We start from the raw sequence: 18,332 nt of genomic DNA, 5'->3' as shown, positions 1-18,332 counted from the left end.
TGAGGTATGGGCACCTTAAGTGCTGAGTGGGTGTGCAGCTTGCTATAATGCCCTGTCCCAGCAGTCCGGATGGCTCAGGTTTTGTGTGCCCTGCTGGACCACAGTGTAGGCCTGAGCCAGCGGGCAGCATGGGCCTACTGCCACGTGGCATCGTCTCCTGGATCACAGAGTTAGTGGCACCTATCAGGTTGCTATGATGCCAGGTGCACTGGTATGTCCTCTGCCATGAAGTAATCAAGACCCAGCACCTAATGTGAGACCTGGTGGCCTGCAGAGTGGGGCTGCATGATGTGGAGGGTGCCATGCCTGCGAGCCCCGGGCTTTTGGCTTGCAGCAGCACGTTGTGGGCCCTCTTTTCTACATGCCTGTGATGGAAGGTGAGCAGTGAGGCCTGCGTGCGCAGGGGCAGGCATGCACCGCTGGGTGGCGGGAGGGGCTGGGGTGCAGCTGCCTGGGTGTGCTGGGGCGGGCATGCACTGCTGGGTGTCGGGAGGGGCTGGGATGCAGCTGCCTGGGTGCGGAGGGGCGGACAGGCGATGATGTCGCGTGCAATTGTATGTACTTTGCCATTCAGGTATCTGGACTCTGTTTAAGATGACGGGTCTGTCTCAGATGTGGGACCTGGTGAACTGCACTACATACCGGCACGTGGTTGGAGACACACCAGTGGCAGTAGGTGAGCAGTGTGGCCTGGGTGCGCAGTGTCGGATCTCTCTCTCCCTGTCCCTCTCTTCTTTTCTCTATCTCTCTCTCCCCCTCTCTGTCCGACTGTCTCTCTCCCCCTCTCTGTCCGTCTATCTCTCTTTCTTTCTTTCTCTCTCTCTCCTTCGCTCTCTCTCTGTCCTTTGATGTGCGCAGGACACACCTTCTCATCATGATTTTTGTCTTGCAGGCTGTGACCTACGGATTGTCCCGAGGGGAACCGCCATGTGTCTTCATTTCTGATCTGTGTTTATTTTAATAAATTATCATTTGTTGCTTTGAAGGTGAATTTGTGATGCTCATTTTTGTGACGACACATGCATGTCACCAGATGTGATTGTGCGACATCATGCGGGTTATTTGGTACATGATTCTGTGTAGTTGATGTGGCATGTCTTTGGCTGGGAGGTGCCGGAGAGGAGGGTCCTGGGGGTGGTGGCGGTGTGTGTTGTGGCCCTCTTGGGTGTCCTGCATGCATGTTCAGTGGCTCCATGGCATCTGTTGTTCTTCAGGTGTGGGTCTGGGCTGGGCTCTCTTTTCTGGTGCAGGTTGTAGTCCAACTTTGCACCAGGTCGGAGCAGGTGTTAATTTCCTGGTGCTAACGCGCTTATCGCCTTTTTTATGATCTTATCGCAGATCAGGCTGGTCGTTGAGAATGTTGGGGTGTGGTGTTGTAGTGGCTTTCTGCACGGGAATGCCTACTCTTCATCTCATTAGCGATAGTTGTACGGGTCATCTGTGGTGATGTTTTTTGCGGCTGCTGTACTCGGAAATCTGGTGATATGAGCTGTTAGTGATGGAGCGGGTAAAATATATTTTTTAGTATACCCAATCCATTTATATATGTTATATTAAAATGAATAATACTTAATTCTAATGAATAATGGAGTGATGTGAGATTAATTAATCAACCTTATTAACCAAGAGAATACACGTGGGAATGCATTTGCATGGCTAAAATAATAAGTGAACTAAGATTGTACGCATATTAAATTTATATGTTTGGCTTAAGCGATTTGCGCTTAAATAAACCAGCATTAACGGCTTTAAATGTTGCATATGGCTAGATAAATGCATACACATAAGGGTATTAGTAAGGGAATGACACTGTTTTAATCATTTCTATGTATTAATTACGATTTTGTGTTTCTTTACTTAAAGTTGACTATTTTGGCCTACTAAAAGACGGCTGCCGACTGAATCCTAACCAAAGTACATGACTTCATAATTTGAGCAATGGAGAAGGCGCCTGCACCGACTTCGTGGTGGCCTTTCCATGAACTATCGAACCAGGTCCATGAAGACTATCCTGGGCGAGATGCCAATGTCCCTGAACATGGAGCAATTGTTGCCATTTGGGAACCAAAAGCCACCTATTCACAATAGACTGATACTTTCCTGACCTGGGAACAGCTTTTCCCATGCGCCTAGTTTATTCATCATCTGTATGTGAAATTTGGAGAATGTTTCTTAAAGTATTGGGACGTGGCTGATTTCAGCCAATCAGGGGCTTGGAAATAAAGAAAAATGTTACTGTTATATAAAAATTTGGTATAAATATTAGTAGTCTAGAGGGGGAAATTTCCGCTATACGCTAGAGGAGAACGCGCTCTTGACCTTAGCTGATCGATGCTATTCTACGCGACACTTTAGGCTGCTCTTCGCTAGGAGATCTTATGCTGACGGAAGAGGACGGGACTTTAGGATTCAGATGAACTCTCTGAGGACTGGTGCTGACTTAGAAAACGACAAATAGCCAGAATAGGTAAATATGACAAAAGATAATATGGCATTGTTAGGATTTAACCTGCAATTTTAATTAGATAAAGAAAAATCATTATTTGAAGAACTGTGCCGGGTGATTATTTCTTGTAAAATTTTATTGATTAATATGAGAGTTAAAGTGATTTTCATCAAATTCAAAATCAACTAAATGATCTATTCGACCTCCGGATGGAGGAACTGTTAGGGTAAGTCAATAGATGTGTTTCCTCTATCCAAAGTGAATAGCTGTAGTTCGGGATCGGGATATCTCCTCTATAAGGCACGGATAGTTGATGAGAATGAATGTTGGTGTTATGGGCCCCACCAGCGTGTGATGTGTGTATGTGCGTGTGACTGAGAAATCATTCCGTCCGTGGAAGCAGGAGGAGATTTTGTGTTCTGAACTGCACCAGTATTTCTGGTAGCAAGATGATGGTTTTTATTGTTTTGGTTTGATGATTTTGGCATGTATATATAGCTTATCTATTATTGATTGGTATTGATGTATGTACTAACACTATATGTTGAAGTCGTATTGAGTTTATGTAGCCTGTACGGCTTCTGGGATGTAAGAAGTCGGTGACAGTTCCGTAGTAGGGCAGAGGTAAGCGCTGCTCTCGGGAAAGACGGGATTGTGGTTGCCCGTAGGTACACGGGGAAAATGTGTGACAATTGAAGTTGCACGTCGCATTGTCTGGGTTCGATTCGGTGACATCGCTGTGTGTTGCCATTAGAGACACTTTCTGTGTGAGAGAAGTGTGATAGCAAAGGGTTACCTGTGAAATTTTGGTCTTAAGTACCAGGAAACCAATTGGTATGCCGATAACGCTTATCACTGAAAAGGTAGCAGGTGTTCTCTGAGCTTGTTAGAAGGACGAAGTAGAGGTAAGCGCTGCTTCGTTAATGTATGTTATAATTCTGTAATAGGACAGACTGATCGCTGTTCTCAGGAAAGCAGGATTCTGTGTGAATGAACTATATTTTCTTGTGTAAAGGTGCGTGAATGAAATAGCATTCGGATTGATTGCGGAACTCTGGTTTTATCTCTCAGGAGCATTGCGTTTCCACCTATGTGTTTTAATTCCGGATAAAACAGTTAATTAATGCTTGAAAGAAGGTCGAAGTAGAGGGATGTGCTATTTTGCCAACGGACGTAATAATTCTGTAGTAGGACAGAGGTAAGCGCTGCTCTCGGGAAAAACAGAATTCTCGTGGGAAAGGTCTTTTGCTATTCTGTGGTTAGCGGAACAGACAATGGAGATGTTTGTATGTTGTAACTAACCAGTATTGTAAAAATTGAAACAAAGTCTACCGAGTAGTTTTTTAAAGGAGGGGTAGACCGTAGACAGGAGTTAGGAGCAGGAGCTGCTGCAGCGACTGTTGACGTCAGGAGGACCGCGCTGGCATTGGACAGTTAGTCAGTGACGTAGATGCTCCAGCATTCGTGTGTTAGTGTGAGTCGCGCAAGGATTGGAGGTTGTGACAGTGACGTAGACGCTCCAGGATTGGCGCGTTAGTGTGAGTCGCGCAAGGATTGGAAATTGTGACAGTGACGTAGACGCGCCGAGATTGGTGCAGGAGTAAGAGTCGCGTTGCTATTGGACTAAAGATCGTACCGTTGTAGTAAAGATTAAAAGGTTCACAAAAGAAAGGAAAATGTATTATCATTCACCCGAAAAGAAGAAAAAATCTTTATTTAGTAAAATGAGGAATTGGTTTGTGAAAGACAAAGCGATTGTGACTAGGGAAGGACAGTTACTTCCCCCAGCGAAATCCCCCGCATCCTTCATGGTTGCGAAATATGGGTACCATACGTGCATCTGGTTAGACAATTGGGCAAAGTATACAAAGGAAGACGGAGTTCTAGCGTTTCCAGAGGATGGGTCCTTTAATTTGGCAATATTGAGGAACTTACGGGAGAGGATGATGAGATTAGATCCGCGACCTAGGCCTACGCAGTTTGAGGCATTAACAGAATGGGAAGATGAGATGCATGAGCGAGAGAAACAGAGAAATGGCAGTAGGTATCAGTACATGTTCGGACGGCCAAACGCTCATTGTGATCGAATGAGAAGGTGGCGAGATGCTAGTAAGACTGAAGGATTGTTTCCCGTTAGAACAGAAGGAGAAAGTGGAGGAAGGAAATGCCTAGAAAAGAAAAATCATGTAGAAACCCGGAGGTATGGGGCCAACGAAACGGACGACGATGTCCTAGATAATATGTTTTACAAAAGTCCACCTCCATACAGGCAGGAACCAGAAATGCCAACCGCAGATACACCAGTGAGAGAGACTCTGAGAATCATTAAAACAGAAGTTGTGACTCCAGAAGTAAAAAGAAGAAATTCTCTTAAGGAAAAGGGAAAGGAAAATAGGGCTGAGAGTGAAAATTCTAGGGAACTAGCAAAAACCACATTAGAATTGACAGAGAAAATAAGAGAATTGACGAAAAATCTAGAAGCAGTTACAGTCCCTGTGACCATAGGTCCTGTTATGCCCATCTTTGAGAAGCAGAAAGACAATGAGCACGGACTAACAGTCCCGTATGTGAACAATAGACAGGAAGAACAACCCCTGATGAGAGCAAAAGAGAATTCCTGGGGACATACTATGGGTAAAGGGGAATTGCATGTGTCAAAGAACCCATTTTATTGTCCTGATACTGCCGAGAGAAGCAGAATGGTAGGAGGATCAATATTAGAACCACAGAGATTGACAGAAGCAGGGAATGTAGAGAAATCAGTGAGCATAACTATTGAAGAATTGAATGAATCGCTGAAAGGCTTGCAGGATAAAGAAAAAGAATCTCATACCGTTGATGTGGTGAAATTACAGATGGTGTTAGAAGAGTTGATTGTAGGGACCATCCCCACAGAAAAGCTGAAAAATTACCAAGATGAGGAATTACTGTTCTTATGCAAAAGTGTCACTTGGAGAGCGGAGAATTTACATGACAGACTAGCAGAAATAGCGAGTGAAATGGGAATTGACATGGACAAGGTAAAAGCTTTACAGAAGCCATACCGAGTGGATTTCACAGAAAAAGACATTGAGAATCTGAACGCTGCAGGACGAATAGGGCAGATTAGGGACATAATCACGGTATTGAGGAAATGGGGAGATGTGGACAAATGGAAGAGCAGGTGGTATAGGAAGCGGGAGGACACTTCAGACAGAACATTTCCAGCGTTTCCTGTGAGAGAAAAGGAGAAGGTGGTGATGGAGTTCCCTATGAGAGAGATTCCAGGAGGGGGATATGTGCATGTCCCATGGACCAGACAGGACATTTTTTCATTTAAAATGACTTCCCTCGATTACGGGAAAAGTCGGTCGAGTGGTACAGACAGGTAGACAGATTTGTGAAATTGTCAAAAGTGCTGTGGATTGATCTGAATAGTCTGTTTGATATAATAGTGCCAGCAGACTTGTGGGCAGAATGTAAGATAGTCATAGATTGGCCAACCAAAGAATACCTGAGAGATCCCAAAACAGGAGCCCCAGACCCAGAGGTAATGAAGAAATATGAACAGGTCATGGTATTCTTGAAAAACAAAGTGCCTCCAAAAGAAACAGACTGGGTTAAAATAGATCGAACACATCAGGAAGCAAAAGAGTCAGTCCACGTACACTATGAGAGGCTAATTTTGGCTTTCAAACAGTTTAGTGGGGATGACAGTCTGGGAGAGAAGGACCTGAGTCATTTTGTGTACAGATTTGTGTATGGTCTGTGTCCCGAGATTGGGGACATGATTAAGCAGCACACCGTGGACTGGCAGAGCAAGAAAATAGATGAGATCCTAAGGCATGCTAAATACTTTAGTGATGAGATTGAGGCAAAGCAGCGAAAATTAAAAGAAAAGGCAATGTGGGCTCAAGTGAAGGTTGCAGAGAGACAGGAAGCTCAGCTAATAGAACAAGCTAATAATCCTGGCATTAAATCAAAATTTGGCCCAGGAAAAGGAAAGGGTAATATAGAAGAAGCCAAAAAGAAATTCCCCTGTCACAATTGCGGAAGATTAGGGCACTGGAAATCCAAGTGTAAATATCCACCAGGTACTAACAATGAAAATCCGTCATTGAATCCACAGGTGCAGTGTGAAGGGAGTGGCCCACTGCCGCAACAGCAGAAGGCTGTTAATCCACAGAATCAGGTGCCAAAACCGCCCTTACCACAGAGCCGGAGCACACAGAAGTATAGTAAAGAGACGGGATTCTACAATGAAGAACAGGTAAACAAACCGCAACGCGCGAGCGCTGTGTCACAGTATTGGCTGCAAAATGACGAAAGTGAGCCAGAAGAGATTTATTGACGGTGCCGAAAAGAGGAAGCAGGGTACGTACTTGGCGCATCTCTAGAAATAGATCAGACAGGACCATTTGTGGATGGGAAAGTTAATGATGAAAACATTACTTTTCTAGTAGACACTGGGGCTACACGATCCACTGTCAGATCAGCAGATGTTAAAAATCTTCCTCTTTCGGATGAAACAATCCAAGTAGTTGGTGTGTCTAACACCCAGGTTAAAACGTACCTTACTGATCCTGTAAAGGTCAGAATAGGGAAATTTTCAGACATGCATAAATTTGTGGTGTGTGACACCAGTCCTGTGAATTTACTAGGTAGGGATTTGTTGTGCAAGATGAATTGCACCATATTCTGTACACCAGACGGAATAGCCTTTGAAACTCCAGATGAAGATGTTCTGGTAAAATGACCATAGCTAACCGAGAGTGTGAGGTTTCTGGAACCTATGCAGTATTCAATCCAGATGAGCTGCCCCCAGAATTGAAACAGACAGTGAAAGCAGCAGTCTGGGATTTCACTGGAGAAGATGTAGGCCTGATGAGAAATGTAGACCCAGTGAGAATCGCTGTAAAGGAAGGAGCAGTTTATCCAAACATTCCACAAAACAGACTGACACCTGAAATAATAGCAGGAGTAACCCCTTTGATTGAGAAAATGATCCAGCAAGGAGTGTGGTCAAATGTGCTGCTCATGGACAAGGTAGTGATTACATCACTACCGGAAACCGTTTTGCAAACGACATGGCTCAGTATTGTGCCCGAAACAAATACTCAATTAATCGGTCAAAAGAAAGGGAAATGTCTTCTTGCTCCATAATTTTTACTAACGTTGTGGGAACATGGGATGAAGTGAGGCAGTTGCAGGATGAGGCAGTTGATGAGGAAATGAGGCAGTGGGTAAAAGCAGGATGTGCACCCAGGGAAAAGGATCATGTGTGGGTCTATCGGGATGGAAGACCAGTAATGCCTGATAGCATGATGTCAACCATGGCACGGATGTATCATGGCCAAGGACATCTGGGAAGGGATGCCATGATAAGGGCTTTTAAGCAGACCTGGTACAACCCAAAATTCAGGTTGATAGCAGAAAGTCTCTGTCAGAGATGCCTGACATGTCAGCAGTACAACCCTGGAAGGAAAACTGTGGTGAGTCTAGGCACCATAGGCCGGGAGGGAGGACCTTTCACCAGAATGCAAGTAGATTTCATTGAAATGCCCCCTTTTAACAAACTGAGGTATGTTTTGGTGGTAGTTTGTCTGTTCTCTAGGTGGGTGGAAGCATACCCGACCAGAAGAAATGATGGAATCACAGTGGCCAAGCTATTGTTGAGGGAATTCATCCCAAGGTACGGGTTCCCAATAACCATAGAATCAGACAAAGGAGGACATTTCTACAATGAGATCATGAAATTGATTTGTGAAGGATTGGGTGTACAACAAAAACTGCATTGTGCCTACCGACCAGAGGCTTCTGGTGTGGTCGAGCAAATGAATGGTACTATCAAAAACAGAATTGGGAAAATGTGTTTAGCCACAGGTATGAAATGGCCTGATGTCTTGCCTCTGGTTTTGATGACCATTAGGTCTACTCCAGACAGATCTACAGGTTTGAGTCCACACGAGATCATCATGGGACGCGCCAAGAGACACGTGTTTGTACCAGTCAACAAGCTGAGGACTATAACTGATGACATGATTTTGGATTACTGTAAAGGCCTGGCTGACGCAGTTCATTCTGTGTTTCACCAGGTTGGAGCGGATGCCACCACACTTGAAAAGAAACCAGCCCATGATTTGAGCCCAGGGGACTGGGTGAGGATAAAAGTCCACAGAAGAAGAAATTGCCTGGTTCCAAGATGGGGAAGGCCAAGACAAGTCATCTTGACCACAACAACTGCTGTGAAGTGTGCTGGACTGAAAAACTGGATACATGCAAGTCACACTTTGAGAGTTCCAAATCCAGTAGACAGCATTGGAAAAGAATACTTTGACGAATCAGAATCAAGTGATGAGTCAAGCAATGAGAATAAAAAGTCAAAAGAAAATCCTGAAAGGGGGGAAAATGAGCCAAGACTAGTTCAGACTCCCAGAGAAGAAATTCTGCGGAAAAGATTGCAGATTTCAGATGGTTCAGAATCTGGGGATGAGCAAAACGCCAATGGTGAACACAGAAAGAAGAAAAGAAACGAAAAGAATGTCCAGTCAGAAGTAACATTTACACCAAATGAGAGAGTAGAAGAAGTTCCACCTGAGAAAATACTAGAAGAAGAAGAAGGGACAGTCACAGAAAGAGAGGGACAGATTGCAGAAAAACCCAGAGGAGGTGTAGGGAACTGCAACACCCAGCTACGTGAAGGGACAAGTAGTCAGCAGGGAGATTGCGTGCCGGAGACCCGAGGAGGGACAGAAGTAGGGCCAACCCAAGAGGTGGAAAAAGAGATTACTGAAAAGGAAAAGGCAAACGAGACAGAATCTGAGGACAGTGAAACGGAAATACCAGAGGGACGAGTTCTAAGAAAGAGAACTTGGATTGAGGAAAGAAACGGCAAAACAAGAAGAAATGCTAAAGGTGATCTTTGGCCAAACAAAATTAGGAAGCTGAGATATCGATTGACACGAGTTAAACCCTCAGAGGCTGAACAAGTGAATGAAGTAACCAGCCAGCATCCAGAAAAAGAGGGAGAAACAGAAGTGTCAGAAGCGAACAAACGATCAAGAAAACCAAATCAGAAATATAAGTCACCTGAATGGACGTACGTGGCACTGCGTGAACAAAGGGAAGAGGCAGACAGTCAAGGAAATCTAGAGGAGACTTTGCTGAGATTAATAAAAGAAGAAGAAACAGGGGAAATCCTGAGAGTTATCTTATCCGACATCGGAGAAGAAGAGGAAGATCAGGAAATCCTGTATGTGGATGACGAGAAAGAACTGAAAAACGACGAGAGGCTAAGCTGAGTAATTTCAAATCGGTCCTTGTAGGAATACACAGGATTGAATAAGAAATTGAAGTATTTGGATCACCTGATAAGGTCTTAGATCTTGTAGGAAAGCTACAAGAGGCGGAGTAGAAGAGGCTATGTCAAAAGACACGGTTAATTCTAACAAGATGGCTAACATAGATAATAACAAGGGTAGATGTACTTTTATGAGAAGATGGTGCAAGACATGTTGTTGTTGTACAGGACTATTAATGCTTCTTTGGAGCGTACTCGCTCTTTTGATCTCTTTCAAAGTAACTTTAGATACACTAGCAGGACATACTGAGAATATGACTAACATAGTGAAAAGCTCGCAAAAAATAATACCAGTTAGAACAAGCACTGAGCATATGCATCAAGATAGGTCAATAACTGATTTTTCTAGCAATGTTTTTTCAAAATTATTGTATGAATATGTAAAAACAATGGACGTAAGGGATTGCTACGTATGTATGCAATTACCTGCATCTGTTTCAAAAGGGGTGACTTATCATCACCTCCCAGCAACTTATGGAATAACATGTAGCGTTTTAACTAGTATATTTTATCAAGTAGGAAAATTAGAGTATAATTTGTCTAATATAGATAATATTCTTGGACGATTGCCCATGAATAAAGAATTAAATCCAGCTAAAGATGCTAATGTATTAGGAGAAATTTTTATAGAAACTAAAGGACTAACTCTAGAATATATTTTTAAGAACAATTTAACTTGCAGGTTGAAAACGGTTGAAGAGAGAAGATTGAAAATACACAAGAATGCAGAGGGACATAAGGAAGGGGAAAACATTTGGGAAATAGATGGGAAAAAGGAGACACCGGGTGGAGTTAGATCAACAATAGCTATAGACTCACCCCAGAAAGGCAAATTATGCATTATGAGGGAAAGGTCCCAATATGATTATATTTATATAGGGACAAGTGAGTGTCACGATACATATTTCATTGCATCCGGATGGAGATTTAGAGGTGGAGAAGATCCCTGGACTGTACTATATTTGTGGGAACAAGGCTTACTACAGGTTGCCCGACCATTGGTATGGCACATGTTATGTTGGCCTGGTCTTTCCAAAGATCTTTCACATGGATAGAGTAGAAAATAGTGGACCAAATAACCTACTAATGCGTAGCAGAAGAGAAACTTGGTTAGAAATTGTAGGTGATATTTTTGGAGCCTTGATACCAGCAGTGGGAATATCTTGGAATGCAAATAATATTCGGAAATTGTCAACCATAGTGGATCGCTTGTCAACAAGCACCGCTGGTGGATTTCTCTTGGTAAACACTGAGCTGGTTGCCATGCCTGCTATGATTATGCAAAATCGACGTGCCCTTGATATATTATTGGCAAAACAGGGTGGAGTCTGTGGAATGCTGAAAGTCCAACATTGTTGCACTTACATTCCTGACGAAAGCAGAGATCTAAAAGTCTATATTAAGAATATTACAGAATTGCATGATGAAATAAAACCATTGGAGGTTGAAAGTATCTGGACTAGAATTAGTAATGAAATGGCTGCTATTAAAGCTTATCTAGGTAAATTAGGTAGTACTATAATAGGGAAAATATTATTCCCATTAACCTGTGTGATATTTGTATTATTAATACTTAGATTAGGATGTATGTGTTGTAGATATAGAAGAAATAAAAAGAAGGTTAAACGAGAAATTTACAAAAAGAGGGAAAAGAAACCAGAAAAAGATCTCAATGAAATAGAAATGGAAGAGTGGAAGGAGAGTATGTATGACAAAACAAAAAGAGAAGACGAAAGGGAAACAGAATTTTAATAAAGCAAGAAAACATTTCAAATTTCTGTAAAAGGGGAAATAAATTGAATTTTTGTGGGTTTTGTGGTGATAAAATCACCAAAGGGGGGATTGATAAAGCGGGTAAAATATATTTTTTAGTATACCCAATCCATTTATATATGTTATATTAAAATGAATAATACTTAATTCTAATGAATAATGGAGTGATGTGAGATTAATTAATCAACCTTATTAACCAAGAGAATAGACGTGGGAATGCATTTGCAGGGCTAAAATAATAAGTGAACTAAGATTGTACGCATATTAAATTTATATGTTTGGCTTAAGCAGTGTTAATGTGATTTGCGCTTAAATAAACCAGCATTAACGGCTTTAAATGTTGCATATGGCTTGATAAATGCATACACATAAGGGTATTAGTAAGGGAATGACACTGTTTTAATCATTTCTATGTATTAATTACGATTTTGTGTTTCTTTACTTAAAGTTGACTATTTCGGCCTACTAAAAGATGGCTGCTGACTGAATCCTAACCAAAGTACATGACTTCATAATTTGAGCAATGGAGAAGGCGCCTGCACCGACTTTGTCGTGGCCTTTCCATGAACTATCGAACCAGGTCCATGAAGACTATCCTGGGCGAGATGCCAATGTCCCTGAACATGGAGCAATTGTTGCCATTTGGGAACCAAAAGCCACCTATTCACAATAGACTGATACTTTCCTGACCTGGGAACAGCTTTTCCCATGCGCCTAGTTTATTCATCATCCGTATGTGAAATTTGGAGAATGTTTCTTAAAGTATTGGGACATGGCCAATCAGGGGCCTGGAAATAAAGAAAAATGTTACTGTTATATAAAAATTTGGTATAAATATTAGTAGTCTAGAGGGGGAAATGTCCGCTATACGCTAGAGGAGAACGTGCTCTTGACCCTAGCTGATCGATGCTATTCTACGCGACACTTTAGGCTGCTCTTCGCTAGGAGATCTTATGCTGACGGAAGAGGACGGGACTTTAGGATTCAGATGAACTCTCTGAGGACTGGTGCTGACTTAGAAAACGACAAATAGCCAGAATAGGTAAATATGACAAAAGATAATATGGCATTGTTAGGATTTAACCTGCAATTTTAATTAGATAAAGAAAAATCATTATTTGAAGAACTGAGTCGGGTGATTATTTCTTGTAAAATTTTATTGATTAATATGAGAGTTAAAGTGATTTTCATCAAATTCCAAATCAACTAAATGATCTATTCGACCTCCGGATGGAGGAACTGTTAGGGTAAGTCAATAGATGTGTTTCCTCTATCCAAAGTGAACAGCTGTAGTTCGAGATCGGGATATCTCCTCTATAAGGCACGAATAGTTGATGAGAATGAATGTTGGTGTTATGGGCCCCACCAGCGTGTGATGTGTGTATGTGCGTGTGACTGAGAAATCATTCCGTCCGTGGAAGCAGGAGGAAATTTTGTGTTCTGAACTGCACCATTAGCACCAGCTTGCGAATGGGTCCGTAAATTTATCGCGACTTTGGCTGCGTTAAAGTGATGTTAAATTGGCGATAGCTCCTTGAGAATATGGCCCTCAGAGTCAGGTTTGTTGTCTAGCTACCCCTCCTGTTATCTCCAATAAATCCCATCCAGAGGGATTGCTAAGTGGTCTTCGGAGGTCACACCCCCTTTCTCCACCACTCTGAGAATGCAGCTCGTGGTGCACTACTGGTTGGGGGATGAAGTCCACCTTACTCTTGAGGGACCTTGGGGGCCAAGAAACCCTCCTGGTAACTTCTGTAAGTCCTACACAGTTGGTCAGAGGCCCAGCTCCCTTTCTCCACCAATCTACAAATGCGAATACTAGTTAAAAAACAATGGAAATTTACTGAAAAATACAAAGGTTCCAGGACGTTATAGTTAAGAATTAGCATTTTAAAAACCTTAGAAATTCACCAAAAAAAAACAAAGGTTACTGGAACCTTATAGTTAAGAAATAGAATTATAAAAACCTTGGAAATTCACTGAAAAACCACAGAGACTTTAAAGTTAGGCTCAGGTTTCACTCATACAAAACAAGAGAAATTCAGCAGCTATAGTTAGCTAAGCTAACTATAACTCACACCCCCGCAATGCACTTCTTATGACCTCACACATAACATCACTCATGACATGGTCAGTGGCTCACTGATGATGTCTCAAATTACATCACTGATGATATCATCCACAGAATCTCTGACGCACCAACTCACAAACCAATATAACCTTTCATGAACCCACTCCAACATCCACACTACCATTCTTGAAACCATTGACACACCACTACCACTACTTACTCACCCACTCACTGCTTCATAGGTCTACACAGACATCCACTCAGTCACCCATACAGCCACTCATATACCAACTCACTCACTAATAAAGCCACTGATATATCCACTCATCCACCCATAACGCCACTCACACTGTCAGTCACCCATAGTGCTACTAACACACCTACTCACTCTCCCATACACAGCTACTTACTCTCCTATACAGTTATACACACACCTACTCACTTATTCATACAGATATTAACTCACCTATACAAAGACACAAGCACACACTCACCCATACAGCCCCTCTCTCAATCACTCCTCACTCACACATAAAGTCACTCATATACTACAACATTCACCTATACTGCCTTTCACATATACAGTTACCCACCAATATACCACTGACACATCCATTCACTCACCAACACACCCATACTGTCCCTCACAGATGCACTTACTAACCAATACAGCCACGGACTCACCCATTCAATCTTCCATGCAGACAGTCACACATCCCCCACCCACCCACACACAAAGTCATACACCCATACAGGTACTCAGACAACCAATCAATCACCTATACAACCACTCCCATACCCATTAACCAACCCTTACAGCCACTTAGACACCAACCAACAGGCTGATACAGACATTCACACAACCTCGTCTCTCACCCATATATTCACTGAGATGCCTAATCACTCACTTATACAGTCAGTCATGCATCCACTGAAGCGTCCATGCAGGCACTCATAGGCCCGCTGATTCACCAATACATCTTGGTGTATATACATTTAATACTCATAAACTTTGTAAAAACACTCACAGTAAGTGAATGATGCCTTCAGTGAAGTCATTTGAGATGTCATGAGTGATGTTACTGACCATGTCATGAGTGATGTAATATGTGAGGCCATAAGCAGTGCATTGTGGGGGGTGAGTTATATAGTTAGATCAGCTAACTATAACTGTTGAAGTTCCCTGGTTTTATACAAGTGAAACATAAGCCTAACTGTAACGCCTCTGTAGCCTTTGTTTTTTCAGTGAATTTCTAAGTTTATTTATTCAATTTCCTAACTATAACAGCCCTGTAACCTTTGTTTTTTTCAGTGAATATATATATGACTTAAGTATAAATGTTTGTAGGTAATGGGAATATATTTGTCTATTTTTTGGGGTTAAATTGTAAATATTTTGGTGATGGAATATGTTTAGTTAAAACGTGTGTATGAAATGTTTTGTGTATTTTTTTATCACTTGATTTGACATAAAAAGTGTTATATTTAATATTATATTAATGATTTTGTAAATTTTTTGACAACAGTATTGTAGTTGATATTTTGTGAATCAGTAGTTTTGAATTAATATAAGATTATTCAAAGATGACAATATTTTTGTTTCTAATATTTTTGTTTTCGATATATATAGAAATTTATATTTTTAACAACGATATTTGTGGTCTCCATATTTGTGGTTTTATTAGTTAAGAACATGTAAGTGATATTTTTGTATCAACATTTATTTGTGGAAATTATTGTGTTTTGATATTGTATTCATAGATCTTATGTGAGTGATCTGGCTAGAGTCATTCCATGCTCATGGTTTTCAATTTATTCGGTCTGCATGTCACACTCTAGTTCAGAGAAATTATGAGTTACATATATTAATTTTAGGCACGTCACATGCAGAAAAACAGGTGTTCAGTTCTGCACTGAGCCAGTGCATTGCTTCATGATAACCTCCCTAGACTTCTCTTGAAGTACCGGGGATTTTAGGACCCCAGCGGTGCCAGGGGTAGCACCCTATGACTTCGTTTTCCATGTTGGCGTAGTATTATAAAATTCCACTCGCATGGTAATATAACAAAGAACTTGGCAAAGAAGCTGAAATATGAAAAGACATCTTTATTAAACTCAAATGAGTGAGACTACGTCGCACAGAAGCCTTAGCAACTGATTGAGGCAGTCTCCAGAACAAAAACCAGTCTTCCCTTTTATACAGAATATTACGCTTTGGGCAACAGCGCCCCTGTTTCACAAGTGGTCATTCACATATTTTGGCTTCAAAGAAAAGGCAGAGTCATGATGACAATCCCACATTCCAGTTCGTTCAGCCCTCAATCATTTAACCCAGCAAGGCTCAGAACCCTCATCAGATATCAGCAGACCCCAATAAAACGGGCACCACCTGCTCGTAAAACAAGCCATAAAGTAGGAAACAGAGTCAGATGTGAAAGAGATTAGCCGGAGGCTTGTGTGGGATGAAAAGGCTTTATGGTGTGTCAAATCCTGATGCTAATCACAGGTGGCCGTAGGACGGGGAGCTCGTGAGACCGGACTGACCTGGGGCAGCGGAGCCAAGCTGTACAGGTCAAAGAGAAGTCAAACAGAAAGTACATGTGTTCTAAAGGCCCGTACTTGTTTGTAATGTGTAGCCTCTGTGAGGGCAACCATAAGAAGGCCACCGCTCTAAGATGGAACCCATGAAGTCAATGTATAATATCGTATACATAGTGCATTTATCGATGAAATGTAATGAAAAGCACTTGTACATAACGCATTGGCCATTCGCGGTTCACTAATACCCGAATAGACAGGGGTAGGGCCCTGCCTCCTACGCGGTCCCAAATTTCAAAGTACCACACTCTGCCTCGCTACAATGACAGTCAAGAGATAGATGGGGTACTGGGTTCCCTGTTTTAGGTGTGCAGTGTGGTGGTCCCCAGGAAACCAGAGGCAAAAGACCCAGAGTGTTTAAAAGTTTAAGACAGTATGTCACATTATTAGTGTGCATAACATTTTCACATGATCCTTTCATTACATTCAGGATTGATAACCACAAAGCATTATGATAATTTGAGTCATCATCTCATTGATTATGTAATACAGCTTCATTCTTTGCTTTCAAACAGAGTAATTAATCAATATACGTTCAGATGCCAGTGTTTTACGGTAGTTTCACCATACCAAAGAAGAAGAATGTTTGTAACTTGCCTGAAATGTGCACTTCACGTCTCGGCCTCTTGATAAAATACATACAAAATCAATTGCAGGTGCCACTGTGCATAACCAACCTATATATTTAACTACAAAGCTAAGAGTCAATTTGAATGGTTGTCTGAGCCTAGGTTTAGCTGAATATCATCATACTGCTGAGTGGTCATCAAGCCTGAAATAAATGTTGTTATCAGATCCTGCACCTCCCACCTTTCAATATTCCTATTTCAGCCCACTACTGACTGCTTATGCTAATTAAGTTATTTCATTCGGAGCAGCACATTAGAATATTTTGATACAGGGTAATAGTCTTGTGTGGGCTCTCTTCTTTTCTAACCAACTGCTTTGAATTGAAGAACACTGGACTCTATTCTTTTTTGTCAGTGGAGTGCTGCTATCTAAATTACTACATTCTAACATAAGACCCCAACATCCTCCCACCCTGCTTCCCCGCACTCTGGGCTTGAAACTGCCCATGTCCCCAACTGTGCAGAGTGCCTGTCGCCCTAATTATAAACTAAGTAAAACCTCGGGTGATTTAGCCTTCCCAGACCCTGTCAGTAAGCATGTACTTTGTCTTTTGTTCTTACCCCCATTCATGCTATTATATCAATTAACTTTAATAGTGTCACTTAGCGTTCCTCTCTGAGTGTTGATTTTACGTATCCTTGCTGCTAATGCACCTGCCAACTTTGTCTTCATTCCCCGGATCCCTCTCCTCCAGCCATTCTTGTGACTCCATCTTTTAGGGATGGTTTATTTGCCGGGGGCCAGTCTTGCCCTCTCTGGGCGTTATGCTCTTTTGTAAACAACAAGGGGGACAATGAGGGCTTGATAAAGGTCCACCGTACTTGCCCTGGGTAGAACTAGAAGACAAAAGACGGTGTTCCTGGGTGGCAAGTTGGCCACCTGGTGAGTATTCAGAGTGGTGGGGAGGTGGGAAATACCTCCTTTCGGAACTAGGACCCTCACACACCCAGCAAGCTAGGTGTAAGGCTTCATAATATGGGTCTGCTCCTCGTCGAGACGGCGCTGCAATGCTCGACGGGCACCCATAAAGGGGCTCTTTATCAGAGATCTTTTGTTCCTTGCCGTATAGGTGCCGTGGGTGTGAGGGGCCTGCTAAGATGTAGATGTGGTGTGTGGGTTAAAACAGGTAAGGGAATCCTCTATAATTATTTTTATTCTGGAGAGGTCACAACCTGATTAAAAAGTAAAAAGAAGAAGGAGGGCGACTATTTTGTTTTAATCTGACAAAAATTACGCTCTACCCCTTAGTGGTCAACATGTTTCTCGTCTATAAAATGTCTCTAATAAATCAGTTGGCGATTCCTCAGGACCTAGTGACTAAATGAAAACTATCTACAGTGTATGGTGTGGTTCTACATTCTCTCGGTAGGATGCAGAGGAGCGGGTAGGTGAGCCGGACTGCTCTGAGCGGGAGCAGCGACACTACGTTGAGTGTCCATATACTCCGCTGCGGTCTGATGAAGCCGCACTTGAAT

The sequence above is a fragment of the Triturus cristatus genome, chromosome 5_2 (assembly GCF_964204655.1).
Source record: "Triturus cristatus chromosome 5_2, aTriCri1.1, whole genome shotgun sequence".
Classification (NCBI taxonomy): domain Eukaryota; kingdom Metazoa; phylum Chordata; class Amphibia; order Caudata; family Salamandridae; genus Triturus; species Triturus cristatus.
The sequence above is the reverse complement of the archived record's forward strand: the minus strand, read 5'-3'. Positions refer to the sequence as shown.